The 23,256-nt window shown below is 43.9% G+C and overlaps 1 protein-coding gene across 2 annotated transcripts in view; it reads right to left on the reverse strand.

Annotated features, from left to right (window-relative positions):
- Nucleotides 1-13,445, reverse strand: part of STARD13 (StAR related lipid transfer domain containing 13) — a 473,464-nt gene extending 460,019 nt beyond the window's left edge. For both annotated transcript variants that reach the window (XM_073341701.1, XM_073341692.1), the window contains exon 1: nucleotides 13,360-13,445. The gene's annotated coding sequence lies outside the window, so the exon portion shown is untranslated. The remainder of the gene's footprint in view (nucleotides 1-13,359) is intronic.
- Nucleotides 13,446-23,256: the final 9,811 nt, after the last annotated feature.

Below are 23,256 nucleotides of genomic sequence, written 5' to 3' on the forward strand. Positions count from 1 at the left end.
CTTTGGAAGAAGCTTTGGGTGTTGTCGGAGGGTAACCTTGTCCTTGAAAAATAGTGTATAAGGGGGGAGGTCTGCCATGAGAGCTGCTATTTCGCCTTCCCCTTTGGCAGACGTGATTGCTACTAAGAATGCTGTTTTCATAGAGGTGTAAGAGGGAGCAAGTGGCTAGGGGCTCGAATGGTTGTTGAGTTAGTATTATCATGCTTAAGTGAAGGTCCCATGGAGGGGTAGGAGGTTTAATGTCCGGGTATAGGGATCGGAGCCCTTTGAGAAAACGCTTGGTGGTTGGATGAGCAAAAAACAGAGGTATCATTGATCTTGTCATGAAAAGTTGTAATAGCAGTGAAGTGGACTTTGATGGAACTGAAAGAAAGGCCTGATTGCTTAAGATCTAATAGGTAGTCAAGTATGAGTGGAAGAGGTGCAGAAGTAGGAGGATGTTGTTTAGTTGAGCACCATTGTGTGAATCGCTTCCACTTTCGGAGATAAATGATTCAAGTAGATTGTGTTCTGCTATGTAGGAGCACTCTTTGAACCTACTCGGAGCATGCTAGTTCGTTTTGGGAGAATCATGTAGGAACCAAGCTTTGAGGTGAAGCATGGACAGGTTGGGATGAAGAAATCAGCCATGTTGCTGCGATAGGAGGCTCGGTGTGAGGGGCAACAAAATTGGTGGGTGAATTAACATTCTGGTGAGGAATGAAACAACGGTCGTCTGGGTCATGACGGGGTAATCAGAATTACCGTGGCATGATCTGTTCATATCTTTGTCAGGACTCTGTGGAGAACTGGTATTGGGGAAAATGCATATAGTAAGTCCTGGTCCCATGAGACCATGAACACATTTCCCAGGGAATGGTTGCCCAGTCCCGCTCTGGAGCAAAATTTGGGACATTTTGTGTTTTTTACAGTTGCAAAAAGGTCTATGGTTGGGTAGCCCCAAATGCTGAATATGTTGCGGATGACTGTGTCGTGTATCTCCCGTTCATGATCCCAGGGAAAGTGTCTGCTTAATTCATCCACTGTGGTATTCATAGCTCCATGAAGATAAGTGGCTAATATCCAGATGTTGTTCACAAGGCACCAATTCCAGAGCTTCATAGCTTCTGTGCAAAGCAAGTGAGAGCGAGCTCCTCCCTGCCTGTAGAACATGCAGGCGACGTTATCTATCATTATCCATACATGTTAGATCAATGGGAGGAAGTGACAGCAGGTGTTGTGTATGGCTCCAAGTTCCAGGACGTTTATGTGTAGGGAGGTTTCAGTTGAAGACCATAGCCCCTGGACTGTGTGGTGGGACATGTATGCACGCCACCCTGTGAGGGATGCATCGGTAGTCATTATGAGGGATGGAGCATCCTGGAGAAAGGGGACTCCAGAGTAGGGGTTGGAGGGAACTGTCCACCACAGGAGAGAGTCTTTGACTCTGAAAAAGTATGGATAGAAGCTTGTTCAGAAAGTGTGTACATTTGGTCTGTAAACCATGGCCAACAAAGCTTGGAAGCACCTTGTGTATAGTAGTGCATTTTTTACCACAAAAGTGCACAAGGCCATGTGACCTAATAGTTGTAGACAGTCTCGTGCAGTGACCTGAGGACTGTTGCGAAGTTTTGTGGCCAGTAGTTTTATGTTGTTGAAGCAGTCCAGCAGGAGAGATGCTAATCCCATCTGGGAATCAAGGTGTGCTCCTATGAACTCCAGGTGCTGGGTAGGAGAGAATGTGGATTTGGTTTTGTTTATTTGTAGGCCGAGGGATAGGAAGCAAGTGACTGTGAGCTGGGTGAATCGAAGCGCTTTGTTGAGCGTTGCGGCTTTGAGGAGACCATCGTCGAGGTAAGGAAATATTATGACCCCTTGTCTCCTGAGGTAGGCAGTGACTATGGCTAGGAGCTTGGAAAAAACCTTGGGATGTGGTGTATAGGCCAAAGGGTAGCACCCTGTATTGAAAATGTGTCGGGCTGAGGGTAAAACAAAGGAAACGTCTGTGGGCCAATGTACAGTCACATGAAAATAGGTGTCCTGTAGGTCGAGGGCTGAAAACCAATCACCCTGCTCCAGCGCTGGGATTATGGTGGTGAAGGTAAGTATTTTGAACTTTTGCTTTTGATAAATTTGTTGAGCCACTTGAGGTAGAGGATCGGTCACCATCCCCTGGTTTTCTTTTCTGTTAAGAAATAATGGGAGTAAAACCCTTTCCCTCTATGTTGTTCAGGCACGAGTTCCACTGCTCCCAATTGAAGGAGGCGTTGTACTTCTTGGAGGAGCAGTTGCTCGTGAGAGGGGTCCCTGCAGAGGAACGGGGCAGTTCGGTGGGTAGGAGGTAGGGATAGGAAAGGGATGGAATAGCCAATTGTGACGACCTCTATAACCCACTTGTCAGTGGTAATGTTCTGCAATTGATGGGAGAATGGTCGTAGGCAGTGTCCAAAATTAGGGACTTGGCATGTAAGAGCTGAAGTGGGAACATTGTTTTCCATACCCTCGACCAAGGCTTCAGATCTGCTTATAAGTCGGAGGGGATTGAGATGCTGCCGAGGAATTGGGATGGTGATGCTGATATCTGGGTCTCTGCCATTGCTGGTGTTGCTCATGTGACCTGTGGAGTTGCTGGGTGTGTGCAGGGTTGCATGGACGCTGGTAAGGTTGAGATCTATATTGTCGCCTTCTGGTCATAAGGGTTTGAATTCCTAGGAACCGAAGAGTTGCCCTTGCGTCCTTCATTGAGTGAAGTACGTCGTTCTTCGTGGAGGCAAGGAGTCTGTCACTGTCGAAGGGAAGATCTTCAATGGTACTCTGGACCTCTCGAGGAAAGGAAGAGGAGGAGAGCTGTGAACCTCTGTGCATGACAACTGCTGTAGCAATGGATCTTGCTGCTGTATTGGCTGCATCGAGGGCTGCTTGAAGAGCGGTACGTGAGATGATTTGTCCCTTGGAAACTAGAGCCATAAATGTTGTTTCGTTTCTTCCGGAATGTCATCAATAAAGTCCATGAATTTGTTTTAATTTTTGTGGTCATATTTTACCAGAACGGCAGTATAATTAGCAATGCAAAATTGTAATGTAGAAGATGCGTATACTTTACGTCAGAGCAGATCTAATCGCTTACTGCCCTTGTTGGATGGAGTGGAGCGGGGAAACTGGAGCTTGGTCTTTTGGTTCACTACGTCTACTACCAGTGAGTTTGGCACTGGATGAAAAGGAATTCAGAGCCCTTGGAAGGGACGAAGTACTTGTAGTCCACTTGCTTACAGGTAGGTAGGCTTCCAGGGGGAGTCTGCCAGATGGCATTAGCAGGTTCCAAAAGGGCTGTGTTGATCGGTAATGCAATCCTAGAAGAAGAGGAGGGCTGCAGGATGTCCATTAACTCATGCTGCTGTTCAGGAACCTCCTCCAAGTTAATTCTTAACTCACTAGCAACTCTTTTGAAAAGGTCTTGAAATTTTGAGAAGTCGTCCAAAGATGATGGGGGAGGAGGAAGTAGGGCTTCATCAGGCATTACTGGGTTGGAGGCAGGTGGTGACTGATCCTGCAGTTGTGACGATGCTGCCTGGTCCCTTCCCAGCTGATGAATCTTCCACTGATGTGGTGGCAGGCAGGTGTCGTGCCTGGCTGTGGTGGCATAGCAAGCGTGGTCTTGAGGATAAGATGCCCATGGAGCCCAATATTGCCACTGTGGTGGAAAGGGCCTGGGTCATGCCATCCAGGGGTTTACACACCATGGGGCAGGCTCCTGAGAGTAGGACAAAGTAATTTTTCTGTGATCTTTATTGATTGGGGTCTGAGGATGGGAGATTTGATATGGTGAAAACTCTCCCTGCAGTCCAACTTCCTCATCACTGGAGGAAGGCTGTCCAGACCCTGACTGAGCAGTTGGAGAGAAGTAGGCATTGAGTAGGAGTGACTGCAGGATCGGTGACACCAGCAAGTCCCTTGACTGTGTAAACTGCAGTGCTGGAGCCCCTCTGTGAGGTGAGGGCTGTGCGAGAGGAATCTGCTGCACCGGTGTCCTGATCATTGTTTCACTGCTGGCCAGCTCAGCGGGTGACGGTGCTGGGACAGCAAGAATAGCCTGCGGGGTGCGAGGGATGTCAGGCATGTTGACATGGGTCGGCACCGCGATGGAAGCGGTGCCGAACAGCGCCATGAGAGAGGCAGACAACTGGAAGCCTGAAGCCTCGGCACCGGAGCTTTGTGCTACCACCGCAGCTGCAAGTGGGTTTTGCCTGGCGCCGGAGGAGCCCAGCACGTCAAAAGTGCTCAGACGGGGAAGCGCCGGGAGGGAGGTGGTAGACCTGCCCAGAGAAGTCTTGCCCTGTGAAGAACTTTGTGGGTGAGAGCGGGTGCCGCTTTTTAAAGTTTTTTTGTCTTTCTTTGAGGCAGCGGTGGAGGGTGGGATTGCAGCATATAGCAGAGTCGGCACATGGGTTTGAAGCTGACCCTAAAGATTTCTGAAGGAGGAGTTTTAATCTCAGCTCCCTGTCCTTACGTGCCCTGGATTTAAGCTTACTGCAGTGGCCACATTTTTGGCAGATGTGGGACTCTCCCAAACGTTTTAAATTGCCATCTGAAAGAGGGATGGCATCATTGCAGTTAGAGCGGCGCTTAAAGCCAGGCATATCGGAAGCGGCTGAGGCTGACAGGAACAAAGAAATTTATTTTTTTTTTATTTTAGTTTTAGAGAGAAAAAGACAGGAAAGTGGTATCTAAGTACTACTGGTAACTAACTAACAGGGAAGGTATATGAACAAAGGGGGAGAGAGTCTCTAACAAGTCTGCTGAGCCCTGTCTCAGGATAGGGACGGAAGAGAAGGAACTGAGGAGACCGGTTGTGCACACGTACTATTAAGGTACACTCAGAGCGGGGTGGGCCAGGCTTTGTGCATGCACAACCGATATGAGTACTGCTGTAAAAATCTCCGAGCAAAGGTGCAGGGATGCACCCACACCTGGAGTGGAGCACCCACAGGCACACCTCTCCAAGAAGAAAAGTCACTTCCTTCCAGGAGCCAGTGGATTGGAAGCTGCCCGCCCCTCTTGGGGGCCCCTGGCTCTCCATGCTGTGGGAGTCGGGGTGCTGGCTGGCTGCCCGGCAACCCTCCCTGCCCTGCTCCCGGAGCCAGGCTGCCTCTGCTCTGCAGGGAGGCCAGGTGGCACAGCTCTGAGCTGTGCCCTGATGTGCTCCTGCCTCTCCTCTGAAGCCCGGCACTAGCTGGCAATGCCCCTGTCCCCGGCCCCTGCCCCTGGAGCCCAGATGCCATAAGATGCTTCCTGAGGTGCTGGCTCACCACTACCCTGGTACTCCTGGCTCTGCTGCTGGCAGCCAGGCTCCATGAGCAAGAGCTGGCTCCAGGGGGCATCACCAGCCAGTGCCAGGCTCCTTTGAGGGAGAGGTAAGAGCGTGCCAGGGACGGAGCTCGAAGCTGTGCAGCCCGCCCTGCTCAGGGAGTGCCCAGCTGTGCAGAGGCATTGCATCTTTGTGGACACAAATGTGCTCACTTGCTCTGGGTGCTAAAATGCCTTGTTATGGCTCTGTTCCTCCCCTCTGTGCTGCTCTTTTGCTTCTCTCCTAAATTCCCAAGCCTCCCTCGATCTTCAACAGTTGAGCATCTTGTTGTTGTCATCCACTACCTCCTGCAAATAGTTCACAAGAACTTCTTGTGAATTCTCTCCTGCCCTTGCACAGATTGCAAACAGCTTCAGAAAGCAGCACACCTCTCCTCCTTGCATCTGTCTGCAAGGAGGGCTCTGTACGTGCATCTTGTGATTCTTACACTTCACCGACACCAACCACTAGGTTAGTGCCTGGGACATCCCCCTCACCCTTGTTTTTTCTGCTCACAGACTGTGCTGTCTCAGCAAGTCAAGCCATATGCTTTTAAAAACATATTTGTTGCAATCCGTGAAATGAGACTCCTGTTCCTATTATTTCAGGACACCACTTATGACAGACATATTTGTGTTTCAGATTATGTTGAAAACCCTATTCTAATAGTTTATTTCAAGGTAACACCTGAAAACTATTAGTTCACTCCTGTAACAGAATCCAGATGCCAGCATAATGACACACACACGTAGGCACTCACTTCAATTATCTCTGTGGTTATTTTGTAATTAGGGGGCATTTGTGACGTGCATGCTTTGTGTGGCAGGCAAGTCAGCAGGGTGAGCAGAAGGCCTACCCAGTTAGCTGCATGCCTTACATATAGCTAAGTATCCAGGAGTTAGTCTACAGACAGGTAGATGAAAAAGTTGACCACCACCAAAACATTACACATTCTTGCAATGTTTTGACTAAGACTTACACCAAGATAATAGATAAATAAATTGGCCTGAAATGTTAATTACATTGGGATAGGTGGGACTGTAACACTATCATTTAACCTGATTCAGATGATTTTCAAGTGATCTGCTGTTACTGGCAAGAGATGCACATGAAAACTTACCTCAGCTGTTGGTGAATCACTGGGCCTATCCGAGACTAGGGCTTTGAATAGCACTAACTGGCTATAATGACAACATCCCAATGCCAGCAGTCCAATTGTCTCATATCACAGGTCTGCTCACTGCAAGAGCACCTCCTTCTGGCCACCCTTAGGATTAGCTCTTTCCAGGTCCAATGCCCTATTCTACTGCTTGGTCACACACCCTACCACGTTCTCTCTCTGCACCTCAGAGTTCCTCTCTTCATGACTTTGCCCTCCAGCCAAGTTTCTATCATCCTCCCCTGCTGGGGTATCAAAGTCTCTCCATACAAACTGTCTCAGGCAGTCTTCCCATTCACTGCCCAGACTGTGCCACTTCTCCAGTGGCTGGCAGGAGAACCTGGACCCACCCTGTATTCCAAATTCCAGTCCAGAGACCCTATGTCTAATAACTGTGATCTGTTTTCTCCCAGACTCTGTTGCTATTTCCCTAGACTCCTTCCTACAGCTTCTGGCTTCCCCCCATTTCAGTTTACCAGCTTAAACTCCCTCCTCCTGGGGAATAACTGCACACTACTTAACTCCATAGGCCCCCAAATACACCTTCCTTCTCACATAGAGTGTCTTTCTACTGCTAATTTCCAGGCTTTATACCAGCCTCACCTGTGCCCTCTCAGCTGGGTTCCATTATCAATCAGTTTTTCAACCCCTCGCTCACCCTCAGGTGCAGTCTAACAGGCTAATTAACCTAATTTAACTTGATGTGCCTTGTGTGGGGTGCACACCCTATCATGTCTCAATATATTGATTCACTTTTGTTCTGTTTTTGGTGTTTTGAAACCAGTGATCCCTGAACATTATTTTAGAAATAGGAGTCAGTGGTTTGTGGTAGTCCAGGGCATGGCACAATGCTTCTGTCCAAACTGCTGGTTGGTAACAAAGGGCAATAGTGGACTCTAGAAACGTCTGTTTGTTGGAATGATGGAAAATTTGGTCTTAACATAACACTGCAGATACACGGATAGCAGCAGACCTGGCTGGAGAGGGGGCGGGGCAGGAATATCAACAGATTTCTACTTTCCCCAGCAACTGGTTCTGCTATTAAATTAACAATGTGGACAGGGATGCTTTCACACAGGAGTATCCTCCTGTGTTAATACTGGTTCTGCCAGGCTTTTCCATAAACCCCACTCACACACCCTCTAAATGAAAGAACTAGTAAATACTTGCAAAGTGCACTGGTATCTTCTCATCATCATGACTATGCTGAAGACCAACTCTTCATTTTGGTTGCCACCTTGGAGATGCAGAAAACCAGCCACTGCCCACCTCTTCTCTGCCTGCTCCCAACAAAATGGATACTGGTGCAGACAATAGCTAATTATTAGTTAAGTGTGGCTGGGGTGTGTGCAAGAGGCTCTGAGTAGGACTCAAGGTTATGGGTGGTGCCAAGAACTCTGTAAAGGGCTGTGGGTGATCAATACATGAGGAGAGCTGATGGGTGCTGGGTGTCTGAGGGATGCTGGGTGTCTGGGGGTAGTGGATGCAATGCACATGCAACTCTCCAAGTAAGGCTGCCAGCAGCCTGACTGACCATCCTGAACTCAAGAAGACCTCTGTGAAAGTGGAAGGGGGGAGGATACCACTTACTGGGCTTCCATATCTCTCTCCAGAGCAGGGAGCTCACTTGTGCTTAACTGTCTAATGGAAAAAAAGAAAAGGCTTCTGGCACATATTCACCAGCCACTGCTGAGGCACTACAAAGAACAGCCAGTTGGCAACCCTACTTCTCACCATCTCCAACAAGCACATAACTCCCCAGTACATTGACACAATGAGAGTGTTAGGAACTGGAACATAGGCAGTATGGCCTAGTGGGCAGAGCAGGCATCCAGGTCCGAACCAGAGTCAGCTAACAAACAGCAGAGCCTGGGGTACATCCAGCATCAGAACTGGAAACGGAAGGTGAGGATCAGAGCTGTGGTCAAATACCAAATGCCAGAACCAAGGGTCAAGCCAAGTGGAAGTCAGAGGTCTGAGCTGGAGGGTTAGAGCCAGGAATGGTAGCTGATGGTCAGGAGCAAGGCATAAAGGCAGGAACCAGAGGGGCAGCAAGGTGGGAGCTAGAAGCAAGGGCAGAGATGAGGCAGGAACAGGGCTAAATGCAGATTGCAATAGTAAGTCTGCTCAATTTCTCCGACAGCCAACCCAGCTCATTTCCTGGCTTATGCAGCAGGAGCAAGCCAATCAGGTGGCTGCAGACCTTGGGTACTTTGATAGGACTGCCTGTAGGTCATGACCTTCCAGGATTGTTGAGATGGCACTTTACCTATCTACCTTAGTGGTGACAAGGGCATGTCAGAGATTCAGGGTACTCACAGCCCCGGGTTCTAGACCTGCTTCCTCTGATCCTTACACCACTCCCCCTTCTGAGCTGCCACTGGGACTAGTTAGTTAGGATGATGCTGGTGAAACTTTTTCACTAGCTCAGGGGGGTGAATATGGGTTGCAGGCTCCCCGGATTGTTCCCATTTACCTTCCCAGTGTGAGGTATTGGAGGCAACCTTGCCACAAACAGGAGTCAAGGATCTCATGCACTATATATTCTTTGTGTCCCTGAATCCCAATTGGCAGAGGGGTTGAGACCCATCTGGCAAGGGACTCTCTATATTGGGCTTGAGGAGTGACACATGGAATACTGGATGTATGTGGAGGGACTGGGGAAGTTGCAACGTAAACACAACTGGATTGACCAGATTGCATATTTGGAAGGGACCAACGAACTGGTGGTTTAACTTCTGGGAAGGCTGATTTTTCCTAAGCTGTTTTGCAGTGAGCCAGACCTTCTAGCCCCCAGCAAATACTGGACGCTCTTGGCATCATCATTCTGCAAACCATTTGTAGGCTTCTTTAGCCTCCTCCAGGTACCTCCGGAGTTCATCTTGGAGACGGTGAATTTACTAGACCCAATTGATGGTTCCCGGGTTTGGGGAGTCTGTGGCATTGATGCTGGAATAGGGTAGGCCCAGGGCCGGTGCAAGGATGTTTTGCGCCCTAAGCGAAACTTCCACCTTGTGCCCGCCCCCCTCTCTGCCCTGAGGCGCCCCCCCACCGTGGCAGCTCCACACCGCGCCCTCCCTCCCCTCGGCCCGGGGAGCCGTGCGGCAACTCCCCACCACCCCCTCCCTCGGCCCGGGGAGCTGTGCGGCAACTCCCCGCCCCAGCTCACCTCTGCTCCGCCTCCTCCCTGAGCACGTCGCTGCTTCTCCCGCCTCTCAGGCTTGCACGCCAAACAGCTGTTTGGCACGCAAGCCTGGGAGGGAGAGAAGCAGAGGGGGGCGGCATGCTCAGGGGAGGAGGCGGAGCAGAGGTGAGCTGGGGTGGGGAGCAGTTCTTCTATGCGCCGCCACCCCTCCCCCCAGTTACTTGCTGCAGGCGGCCCTCCCCACACCCCCTGCCCCAGCTCACTTCCGCTCCACCGCCTCCCCAGAGCGCGCTTTTGGCCGCCTCCAACCACTTGGCGCCCTATGCAACCGCCTAGTTCGCCTAGTGTTTGCACCGGCCCTGGATAGACTTAGGCCAGGGGGCCATGGCCCTCCCACTTTTTGAAAGTGGATGGGCCTGGCGCATCTACTTTTCGTCATGCCCCCCATGTAAAGCCTGAGAGAACCATAATAACCCTAGAGACTCTAGGCAAAGTGGCAAGGGTTGCCACCTCTGACTGAAGATATTCCAGGAGATTTTTTTCCCCCCAACATGACGTAATGTCATTTTCTTAAAATCTCCTGGATTGCTTTCAACAGTCACCGGGAGAACGATGCTGATTCTGGAAGTCTCCAGGGCATCGTAGCTTAAATGTAATACTTTTAAATGAGTGCACCCCTGTGGAATGTATATGTGCCTGTTGATGTATGTTAATCCATCCTATACGGATTGTTGCATTTTAGCCATTCCCTTCTCAGGTGGAGACGCCCTGGCAGAGTTACTTTCCTGAGAGTCTGTCTGAAGCAGTGTCATTATGTATAGGCAGGTTGCAGTGTCGATGAGTTATGAGGCTTCAGGAAATGGGGTGGTTCCAAGTTGGGTTTCTTCATTCCCTTGCTAATATTCCCCTTTATGTGATACAGCATCTACATTTCCATTTCTGGTCCCCGGACTGCATGAAATGGTGAAGCTGAATTGGGAGAAGAATAGCGCCCACCTGAGCTGTCTTTGGTTTAGGGTCCAAGACCCCCAAAGATACTTAAGATTTTTGTTTGAATTAATCTTTTCAGTTGAAATGGATGCAGGGGTGATTTCTATGACCAGCAGTAGAAAAATAAACTTCCCTTCCACACCTGAAACATAGTCAGCATATCCCTACAGGATGGATTGCATGCCCAGATATGCACACAAACCGTCCCTGAAATTTGTGGAGCAATGCACTTTGGGATATCATACTGCACAGAAAGCTGAGAAGTCAAAGTCACAGTTAGGACATCCCATCCATGCTGCAAAATAATCATGTTAGGGTTTTCTAGCACAAATATCTCACATGATTATCTTGCAGAGTGGATGGCCACTGAAAAAACGCAATTATCACCTTCAAGAATGAGACTTCTGTGGGCAGGTAACAGAACTTTCCTTGTGATTGGCCCATCAATCTGGAAATTGTTTCCAGAAGGAACTAGGAAATCATGAACCTCAGCACTTACAGAGAAAAACCCAGAATTCACTCTCTAACTTTCTTACAATAATAACAACAAAATAAAGAGAAAAAAACCCTCCCAAAGTCAGTCCCTGCAAACTGGAAGAGAGAAAGAAATATAAGCATGTGCACATTTTATAACTTGAGGTTATACATACAATGGTGACGGACATGGTGTAAAACCAGAATTAAATATGATTTTGCAGGGTGCTGTTAACAATAAATGAAATTCCCAGGAAAAGAATTGAGAGAACACAATCTTGTGCAGAATTTTAACTATGCTGTTCAATTTAATCTTTTCTTTTGGAAGAAACTCTAACTAGAAAAACAACTGCCAACCCTGTAGTTAACTGGCAGCCCTTCTATTTGTAATATTTATAATTGCAGTACTGCTTTGTTTATTTTGTCAAAATACCCTAGCTTGGCACACATACCAGCTGGAAATATTAGACCAGATTCTGATCCTAGTTAAACTGAAACAAATCCAGAGTAATTTCACTGACTTCAGTGGAGTTCTTGTTTATTTACACTTGTGTAACCAAGAATCTGGTTCACTGTATGTATATAGCAATAGCCGACAGTGAAAACGCTATCAAATTCATTGAATAAAAGAACCCAAGTGAGCACTCATATAAAGAAGAAACACTCTGTAACATAAGGATTATAGAAGCCCTTCAATTTGGAGACTTTTTTAATTAACATTTAAAAACTATATAACTTAACGCATATCAACATATATTCTATTATTTATACAGCTGTTTACATTAATTTACTAGTGGAGAAAAGGGAAAGAAAATGGCTGAAAAGACATTTGATTTTAACATTATTAAAATGTAGTGTGGTTTGTGTGATACACAGGGTTAAAACAATTCTAAATATTTACCCTTAAGTAGATGTTGGTGTTTGTGGATTTTAGAATAAGAATCTTCTTCCAATTAAAAGTGCCTCTTGATGTCAGAACAGCAGCACACAGCACTGGGGCATTTGTCTGGTTGGAAAATATGTGTTGTTTTTATTGTTCTTCAGCACCTCCTGCTGGAATGTCTTCACATAAATACCAACTTCAGATTAATGGAAAACTACTACTTTTTTTTCCCTTTTGGCCAAAGTTTAAATGTTCATCCTGTAGTGGTCAGCAGAAGGTGGCGAATAAATGGAAAGGAAACACTTTGGACCAAAGTCAAAGATTAGTCAAAGATGGTGTAATGCACATGTTAAAGGGCAGAAGAGAAGGGTGAAGCTGGAAAAGCAACTTATTTGAGGAAAGATTGAAAACAACCTTGTTTAATAGTGTAACTTTCAGCTTTTATCAAGGACTTAGTAAACCAAAAAAAGCTCCAACACATTAGCTTTAACTACATAGGAGAAAGTATAAAGTAACATTTTAGGACCAAATTGCCCCCCAGTTTCAGTTATTCTCTAAGTAGGAAACTGACACTCCTCAAGTTTGGACTCAGAATTTTTGCCCAGTCCTGCAGAACTGGATCATTAAGAACTGGTGTTCAGCCCCAAAAGCTCTACTGCGGAAAAACATTTAACAATTCCTATTTATTTAAAAAATAAATAGAAAGGGATTTTTTGGGGGGAAGGGGGCAGTAATTTGTTTTTAACTGCCATGGATAATTCTCTCACACATTAGTAAACATTCTGTATCATTTTGTCATAAAAAGACTTCTGTAAATCTGCATCATAATGAGCTATAATCTCTCAAGCTAATTTGCCACAATCATTATTAATTGGCCAGCTTGCCAACACCTGATATGAACAGATTTTTCATCTAAGTGAATGCAGTGCCACACAATTGTGACAGCAGGATTTAAACTAATCCCTCTTCACACACAAGCAAGCACCAAATGACCGCTCATGACAAAGACACACACAAACCAGTCTGACATTTGCTGACAACTCCCATGGGATTCCCCCCTCAGCAGGACTGGCCCTGCACATAAAACCATTTTCAAATGGCATAGATAATCGAAGTCATTTCAATCTAGACTGGTTACATTCACTGAAAGAAACCTCCTCTTCCTACTACACATTTATTATCACAACAAACACAGCTAACCTTTTGTGGAGTTTTTCAAAGCAAGAACTGTTATCAGCTGAAGATTCACAATAGTTTGTCAGGGAAATGTTATTATACAGACAATTTATCATATACATGTCATGTAAAGTTGCACATTAAAGTGTTTAAAGGCTGACATGCTAATTACACTCCCAGTTTTAAAGTTCAGGCATGAGACTTCTTACCTCGCAGTTGCAGCTCCAAGCTGTCCTTAAAGATAAAGCAGCCCATAAGACATCCTGGTTTTGTTTTCTTGCTTAAAAATATAATCTGTCAGAGGCACACAAGATGACTTGCAACGGGCCAGCCCCTTCTTGCTGAACACACCAATGGGAAGATCAGGGCAGCACATGTGGGAAGCTGCCTCCCTGAGAGCCTGTCACAATCAGCATATGCTCTTTGTGACTGAGGTGCCAAATTAACCTTGGTGTTAGTGTCACAAAGCACTTCACTGTGGGCGCCCCATGCAACCATAGTGCCCGGCTCATCATCCTAGCCATACAACAGCAGAGGGTGACAAAAATAAGGCCTCCCCCATGTTTCATTACTCATGTCAAGACAGACCTACAGGGGAAAGCTGAAGGGTTATGCCGCCTTTAAAAGTGGAAGCAAAATAGTGCTTCTTTTCATAAACTAAACCACTATAATTACTTTTAATAAAGTAAGTTTTTGTAAAGCCACACCATGGCTCTTGGGGCTTTGCTTCATTTCTGTCCTTTTTCATACATTTTTAATGAAATCTTTAAAGATTTATCTTTTTCACCCTCTTTCTGCTGCATTGTATCTTCCTTTTCAGTATTTTTCTTTAGGTTTTTTCCTGTTTATGTTTTCTGTCCTTAATTTTCGGCCCTGATCCTGCAAAATCATGTGGGGCAGACCCCTGTGCTGCATGGAGTTCCACTGAAGTAAATGGAGGTCTTCCTGTGCATATGGACTTGGAGTTTTGGGCCTTACTTTGTTTCTTCTCCCTCAGTATGCTCGCTCTCGCTCTCCTCCTCCTTTCCCTTCCCTTCCCTGTTAGCTCTCCACCATGCTCTGTCCCTTTTAGGTTTTCCCTCCAGAAGAAGGTTCTTCATCTCCCCCCTTTTCTTCTTACCCCCAACAGCATAGGTTAATTCTGACCATGCCCTCCCCAGAGAACTTTACTATATGTTTGTTAGTAAAGGGTAACGTTTGTTTCTGAATCCGTTTACCTTGACAAAATTTAGATCAACTGTTTCTCAGATAACTTGCAAAACGTATATAGTGACAGACATTCACAAGTTTCAGACTAGCTGCTTGCCAAGCCTTCCCGTATATCCAGGGAGTGGAAAGATATGAACACACTTATGTAGATGTAAAATGTAATAATAATACAGTACAATAAATTAGCCATATGAAATCAGGCTGTAAAACTTTTAGTATGATGAATAAATATCTGCACATTGTTTACATCTGTAAATTTATTTACAAGTGTCAACATGCTGAGAGGGAAAGAGACTAAACACATCTCAGTGTTAAAGTCATTCATTCCAAGCAAAAATACAAGACCTACAAGCCTTAGTAGTCACCTTATTCTTAAACCATCCTCAGTGTTATCTTTACTGATCCACTATGTTGATTTTATTTGATCAGATATTCCTACTTGTATGTAGAGGATTTAGGTCATGCAGTGGACTGGCTCTCAGAATGCCTAGCAACCAAAAGTCAAGGTTACGGCTTGAGGAAAATCCTGCCCTAAATAAGCCTAATCTTCTAAATCAAGAAAGTTGTACATTCAATATAGGAACATCGTATTATCCTCACAGTAGATTGTGATTGTAATTTATTAGTAAATTTATTAGTGAATTCTAGTAATGCAGCAACAAATAAATTAGTAGGCTGTAGTCACGGTAACAAGTAATTCTAAAGTGACTTTCCCATAGCACTCATAGTAAGGAATTGATCCCAAAAAATCATTTAAAAATCTTAGCAGTTAAAGATAAAGCAAGCCTGATGGCTTAACCAGCCCATCTACCTGCCAGTTCAGGATGGTCACCATAGGACATTTGTTCCATCCATCCTAGCCACTATTTCCCTAACGTAATGCCTCTTATGGCATTTTTTTAATGCCATAAAAAAACAGGCAGTTTTTCTTAATACTCAGCATATATCTTTCCCTCTGCCATTAGCCCTAGTTATGCTCTCATGTATCATACTAAATTCCTCTCCTTCCTTGGTGTTTATAGTCTGCAAATATTTGTAGATTTACCACATCTCCACCTGTTAGCCAACCTTTACATTTAGTTGTCAATCTTTCCTCATTAGTCAATACCACCAACCCTTTTATCTTTGTTACTCTTTTGTGAACTTGCTCCAATTTGTTTTTTTAAAATGGAAATAGGCAGAGGGAGGTTTTACAAAAATGGACTGAGGCGGAGATTTTGTTTTTTTTTAAGAAAGGCAGTAGTTGGGTGCAGGTAAAGGCAGAGGTGTATTAAAAACAGAAAGAGAGGTTAAGATAAAGTTGTGCACCAGCCAACCTATGTAATTGTCAACTTACTACTGTTCCCTTCAAGATTGTTACAGACATTAGTTGTCTAATATCAATCCCCAAATACTTACACATGCATAACTTTAGCCCCACAAGAAATCCATTGACTTCAGAAAGACTACTCACACAAGTAAAGTTAAACATGTTCATAAGTGTTTGCTCAGTCAAAGTTTGAGAGTCTAAGCTTTTCAGGGTGGGGATCATGTCTCCCTATGTGTTTAGATAGCTCGTAGCACAGCAAGGCTTCTGACCTCCTTGTACTGAAATACAAATAAATACTAAGTAATTTAGCACCAAATTCCATTGTCATTACTCAGGTTGAGCAGTGCAGTACATTCAATAATGTTTTTCTGCCTCTAGCTCTCCAGTACTTTGTCCTCTGGGCTTTTACCGATAAAATAAAATGGCTTCTGAGTAAACAGAATGCATGTGGCAACGCTTCCAGTGTTGTCTCCATTATTTGTCTTTCCCCAACCTTTGCAATCAAGCATAGCTTAGCTGCTCATAGTACTTTACCCTGTAAATGCCCCAATGAAATCCCATCACATCTGGTAAGCTTGAGAGGGCAGCTGAATTAAAAAAAATTAATCAAACAAGTATTGACTGAGTCTGTGGGCAATAGAGGAATATTAATTCCTCCTGGGTTTGCTGGAGGCTGCTGCTAGTAAACATGATCATGGTCTCTTCCCACTCAATCACGTTCCGTTAAAGCCAAAAAAACTTCAAATTTTCAGAGTTGACACAAAGGGACATCTAAAGGGCCAGGGGAAGGAGAGGAAGCTGCATTTGTGGTCCCTCCATGGCAAAAATCAGAAGGGATGAATTTACACTCACACCCTACATTTCCTTGCCCCATCAGGGATTATTTGCATTGGGGCACAGATTGTCAACATTATGTAGAAACTGGCAAAAACCTAGAGTGAATGTGACCAATGGTTTAATACTGGCCATATTAGGCCAAATTTTATTTTAGTGAACTACAACAACCTGTAATGCTCTACTGATGTCACTTTAGCTGCCTGAGTAAATTGAGCCAGATGCAATGTTAGCAGAAAGCTTTTAATTAGGCTTGCATTACCATTTTAAAAACACAAAAGAGAACCTAAACAATAACTTGTTGAAATAAACCTACAGAACAACTGTATGAACATAGATGACTTAGCAGTCATTTCACATTGTTCGGCATTTTTTCAGTAGGCTATTAAGTCATAGACTCCATTAAAGTAGGAATGATTTATAATCCCTATGATTTCATAAGGTGTGTGATGCATATTTTCAATGGTTCCTCCAATTCGTAAAGAAAGTGAATATAATTATGGAAGGCATATACAGCACTCCCTCTAAAAACCCTCGTAATAAATCTCAAAAGCATAGTTAACTGCTAAAAATAGTAAGTTTCAGTTACCACCTTGTTCTATTACACTTTCTAAATAGACTATGAATGTGGACAAGCATTCTCCTGTCTGTCTAAAATTCATTCAAATTCATATCACCAAGAAGCCAAAACACCATTTAAGTGATTTGATTTCTAATTACCACTTTATACACCACTGCCAACATTACAGACAAGTTTTATGTTGCATTTCCCCCCAGATTTTTGCAGTTATTGACTAGGAACTGCACCAAACTCGGCCTAGAAAAGAAACTTAAGTCTAGCAGTTACACGGGACTGTATTTGTTCTGCAAGTAAACTCAGTTATAAAGCTACCATTTCTTTCACGAACTAAGAGCCAAATGCAATTGACCTCACACACAAAAATGCGTTCTGAGAGACTACCGGGGTGAGCGATTAAGGTGAGCAGGATGTGGACCCACGATTAGTATTCTTTTGGACACTAAATATTTTTAGAGAGAGAGGACTGCTGGCTGTAACCAGTTACATAAAACAGAAAATATGAGGTTAGTTGAACAATGTCTTCTCTTCAGTTCAGTGACATTTTAAACATGATAGTGTCTTTCAGTTTCTTTCAACAGCCAGCTATCAGTTTCTGACTCACATTATAAAGCATTTAACAACTGCGCTCATAAATACCACACGCCACCTGTTAACTGAATCAAAAGCCTGTGTGCCAAAATCATTTCTGGACTGAAGAGCTATATCTTTTTAAAATTTCTTGCATGGTCTCAAAACAAGCAGATCTTATAACATAAATGAGTACTGAAACATATCATTTCATCTAATTCCGAAAGAGTAGAGGTGAGTAAAATTCAGAATTTCTGGCCCATGGGAAATTCCAACATTTCAACATTTGTTTTCATCCCAAATCAGGACTGAAAAGTTGAAGTCTTTTGTTGATGGAAATACTACAAATTTCAATTTGGAAGTGTCAAAACATTTTGTTTCAGCCATTTCACTTTATTGAATTGACATGAAACAAATTGTTCTGGCTGGGTCAGTTCAATATTAAACTGCATTTTTCCTATATAGGCACACTGCTTTATGGGAGGTTTCCTGGGTGGACTACATCTCCCATAATGCATCTTGTTATGCAACTTCCATGTTGCACCAGCAACTCAGTCAGAGGGCATTCCATATTGCATTATGGGAGATGTAGTCCTCTAGGGAGCATGGTCCAGAGGAGAGAACGGAAACCCAAATTACATCTTCCATAAGGCAATGCATATAGCGAAATGCCATTTATGTTTTGTTAAACTGATTCAAAATGAAATGTTTTGGGTCAGTTCAAAAAATGGAAATTTCTGATTTTCTGGAAACTTTATTTTCTATCAGAAAATCATTCCAACAGAAAATTCCTGACCAGCTCTAGTAAAGAGTAGGCTTTATAATGTTTTTACTGACAAGAACTAATTTTTAAGAAAATTCAAACATTAGTTATTCAGTATACTTTAGGGCAGTGGTTCCCAAACTTGTTCCACTGCTTGTGCAGGGAAAGCCCCTGGCGGGCCGGGCCAGTTTGTTTACCTGCTGCGTCCGCAGGTTCAGCCGATCACGGCTCCCAGCGGCCACGGTTTGCTGCTCCAGGCCAATGGGAGCTGCTGGAAGCGGTGCGGGCCGAGGGACGTACTAGCCGCCACTTCCAGTAGCTCCCCTTGGCCTGGAGCAGCGAACCGCAGCCACTGAGAGCTGTGATCGGCCGAACCCGTGGACGCAGCAGGTAAACAAACCAGCCCGGCCCACCAGGGGCTTTCCCTGTACAAGCGGTGGAACAAGTTTGGGAACCACTGCCTTAGGGTTTACCGTCCTTAGATTGCACTAGTGCATATCTCCTTTCACCAAATTAAAATAAAGACGGGGATATAGGACCAGAGCTGTTCAACATATTCATAAATGATCTGGAAAAAGGGGTAGTCAGTGAGATGGCAAACTTTGCAGACAATACAAAATTAGTCAAGATAGTTAAATCCAAAGCAGACTGCGAAGAGTTACAAAGGGATCTCACAAAACTGGGAGACTGGGCAACTCAATGGCAGATGAAATTCAATGCTGATAAATGCAAAGTAATGCACATTGGAAAACATGATCCCAACTATACATACAAAATGATAGGGTCTAAATTAACTCCTACTACTCAAGAAAGAGAATTTGTGGTCATTGTGGATAATTCTCTGAAAACATCCACTCAATGTGCAGCAGCAGTCAAAAAAGCTAACAGACTGTTAGGAACCATTAGGAAAGGGATAGATAATAAGACAGTAAATATCATAATGCCATTACAGAAATCCATGGTACACCCACACTTTAGATATTATGTGCAGTTCTGGTCACCCAATCTCAAAAAAGATACATTAGAATTGGAAAAGGTACAGACAGAGAAGGGCAACAAAAATGATTAGTGGTATGGAACAGCTTCCATATGAAGCGAGATTAAAAAGACTGGGACTCTTCAGACTGGAAAAGAGACAATTTGGGGGATATGCTAGAGGTCTATAAAATCATGAATGGTGTTGAGACAACAAGTAGTTATTACATGTAATTTACGCCTTCAAATAACACAAGAACCTAAGGTCACCCAATGAAATTAATAGACAGCAGATTTAAAACAAAAAGAAGTACTTCTTCACATAATGCAGTCAACCTGTGGAACTCATTGCCAGGGGATATTGTGAAAGCTAAAAGTATAACTGGGTTCAAAGAAAAATTAGCTAAATTCATGCAGGATAGATCTGTCAATGGCTATTTGTCAAGATGCTCTGGGTGTCCCTAAGCCTCTGACAGCCAGACATGGGGAGTGGACAACAAGGGATGGATCACTTGATCTGTTCATTCCCTCTGAAGCATCTGGCATTGGCCACTATCAGAAGACAGTGGGCTGGATGGACCACTGATCTGACCCAGTGTGGTCATTCTTATGTTCTTACGTTTTTTTCTCTCCAGAAATCTGTACAGAAGACAGATTCCTCAGAAATTAAAAAGGTTCAGTACACAGAAAACAAAACTACCCTATTTCTTAGTTGTTCTAGCATGATGGCCATATTCTAAATATGTGCATGAGGAAAGATGGCCTTATATTTAGGGTACTAACTATATAGGGACTCGGGAGATGTGGGTTTAGTTCCTGGCTCTGTCACATACTCCATCTGTGATGTTGAGTAAATCACTTAATCTCTCTGAGCCTCATTTCTCCAGCTGTAAAATGGAAATAATATTTCCATTCTCCCACCCTTTATCTGTCTTGCCTATATAGGCTGTAAGCTCTTCAGGCCAGGAACTAAGGACAATCAGGCTCCACCTTCTGTTATGTGCTAACATAATACAAATTTTATTATTAATAATAAATATTGTATTAATTCGCACATTGTAACTTAAGTTTATTAATTGTATTCATTGACGTATTTTAGACTTTTGTCCCATTATTGCCTCCCTTTCATAGTCGCCACACAAGCGCTCATAACAATGCTAGCTCTAGATACAATAGCTTACTTTTAACAGCACTCTAAATAGGACTCTCATTTTCCTTCTAACATACACTGGCTTCAGTTTTCATCTTCCAAGGAGTGATCTGTTAAAAATTCACTGGGTGTGTTCATTTTAGGACAAAGGTCCGCTAGTATTGGAGAACAAATTTGAAATTTCAAACTTCTCAGTTTAAAATGTGGACATAGAACTGAAAACTTTGAAAGATCCCTGTTTTACGAATACAACTGTTTTAAATATCAGAGCAGCACTGGGGCAGCTTCATCACATCATCTTCTAGGATGGATGCCAGTGAAAATAATCTGCCGTTCCTTGCCAGGAAAGCACCATCAGCATGAGTATGGGAATTGCATTTAGGGAGGGAGGGAGAGAGGGAGGGCATAAGTCATGAGTCCTGGCTCTTAGTTCCAGCTCTGTTCCATTTCCTGTATGACCTTGGATAAACCACTTAGGTCCCAGTTTTCAGAGGTGCTGAGCATCTGCAGCTACTCACTGACTTCAACTGGACTAGTAAGGGCTCAGAACCTCTAAATAACCAGGTCTTTAACTCCTCACTGCTAAACCACCATGCTGATAAGCAGAGCATAAATATCAGATCGGTAAAATAGGGATAATTATGTAAGCTGGATGAGGTTTTCTGAATTTCAATGATTCCACAAAATTGTTTTCAAAATGTCAACAAAAAAACAGGGTGACATTTTTTTGGGGAAAAAATAATCCTATTTTTGAACGAGGTACAGAGCTGGTCAAAATACTGACCCCTCAACAAATCTGTAATATTTTAAATTTAGATAAAACTGGTCATATATGTTTTGTGAACAATTTCCCCTTTTCAACCAGTTCTTATAGGTATATGCACCCACCTCTGCAAAATGTTTCAGGATCTACAGATGAAATCTATATATTGGTATGATAGACACCCTTAAGTTCTCTTATCTTTTTCCCCATAAGGTAAGGTTCTGCCAGTCTGAACAGTGTTCCCTATACTTAGAATGGGAATCCTGGTAAAATCATTCCTAATAGTAAAGATGTGAAAGGAAACTCTTAAGGCACTCACTCACTCTAAGTGCAAGTTATTAGTGGGGCATCCGTGTTGGGAATGACAGGCAGTGAAGCTAACAGTGCATGACTAGGTGTGGAAGACATAGAGGTAGGAAAGAGGGTTTTAGAGAGTGATGGAGGGAGTGATGGAAGAAGACAGGAAAGGTAGTATCAGAAGAGAAACAGTTAATAATAGAGACAGTCCTGGAAGTAAACAGGCCTGAAAGAACAAGGCAACACAGAATGAGATGGCTGAAGTTCTAGGAAAGCTGCTATGGGAATATAAACTGGAGTCTATTTGTAGTTCAGCACTGTGGCAGGTTTAGGAGTGAACTTGGAGCAATCATTTCCCACGACAGTGAAGCTTCGACATGTAATATCAGAGATGTGCTGATTTATTTAATTGTGCCAAAAGCTCTTGCAGCTGCTCCAATGAGCCACAGACATCCAGCTCAGAGAAGCACATCTGCCCTCTGAGTATCATAATTGTAGAAATCTGGTAGCAATAAGATTCATCACAAAAGAATGGGGAACTCTCAAGTCTGTGTCAGTACCACCCTTCAATGAAGGCTGCATGCATTTATTCAAATGTTGGGGACCAGGGAGGCAAAACCTTCCCCAAATAGGATTATATTTTCTTTGGACTAATTTTCCAGATAACTGTTTACAGATTTTTATACTGATAGGAAAAAGAAAAGATCCAGATATGATATCAGCATCATCCTGAATTTAAGACAGCTCAATACAACAAATGGCCACAGCCAAGGATACAAAAATAAAAACAGCTATTCCTTTCTTAACATGTCTTCTTTTCTCTATCTCTTGAAAAGGAACTGACAAATTCTGTCAGAAAGGACAAATAAAATCCTGCCAAAACCAACTGGAGTGAAAGGAATCAGGCTATCACATCTCCCCTTTCAATCTCTCTCAATCTTTGTTTGGCCTTTCCTTTCGCAAAGCGACTAAAAGAAGTACACCAAACCTCTCAGGTGCCAGTAGCATGCCAGCTGTACCACAGCTGGGAGGCAAGCAGAGTAGGTGCTTCAGCAGCTAGGTCTTGTAGGTGCTAGCTCTGGTGGATACCAATAACCACCCAGACACGTGGCCAGATAAAAGGGTATTTTACTAGGGCTGACGGAAAGAGATGCGGGTGCAAATACCCTAGGTACGCAGGCTTGCCTAGGCAACATGTGGGGAGGGGCATGTGGGGTCAAGTGCCCCCCTCAGATTTCTACTTGGCCTACTCGGGTGGGGGGAGGGGGAGTCGGGGGCTGATTTTAAAATTGTCAGTGATGAAAAATCCACCACAATACTTGGTTAGTTGTTTCAGTGATTAATTACTCTCACTGTTAAAAATGTATGCCTTATTTCCGGTCTGAATTTGTCTAGCTTCAACTTTCAGGTGTTATACCTTTCTCTGCTAGACTGAAGAGTCCATTATTAAATATTTGTTCCCCATATAGGTACTTATAGACAGTAATCAAGTCACCCCTTAACTTCTCCTTGTGACGCTAAATAGATTGAGTTCCTTGAGTCTTATCATTATAAGGCATATTTTCTAATCCTTTAATCATTCTCATGGCTTTTCTCTAAACCTACTCGAATTACCTGTGGGCATCAGAACTGGACACAGTTTTCTAGTAGTGGTTGCAC

Source organism: Lepidochelys kempii, chromosome 1 (assembly GCF_965140265.1).
Source record: "Lepidochelys kempii isolate rLepKem1 chromosome 1, rLepKem1.hap2, whole genome shotgun sequence".
Lineage (NCBI taxonomy): Eukaryota > Metazoa > Chordata > Testudines > Cheloniidae > Lepidochelys > Lepidochelys kempii.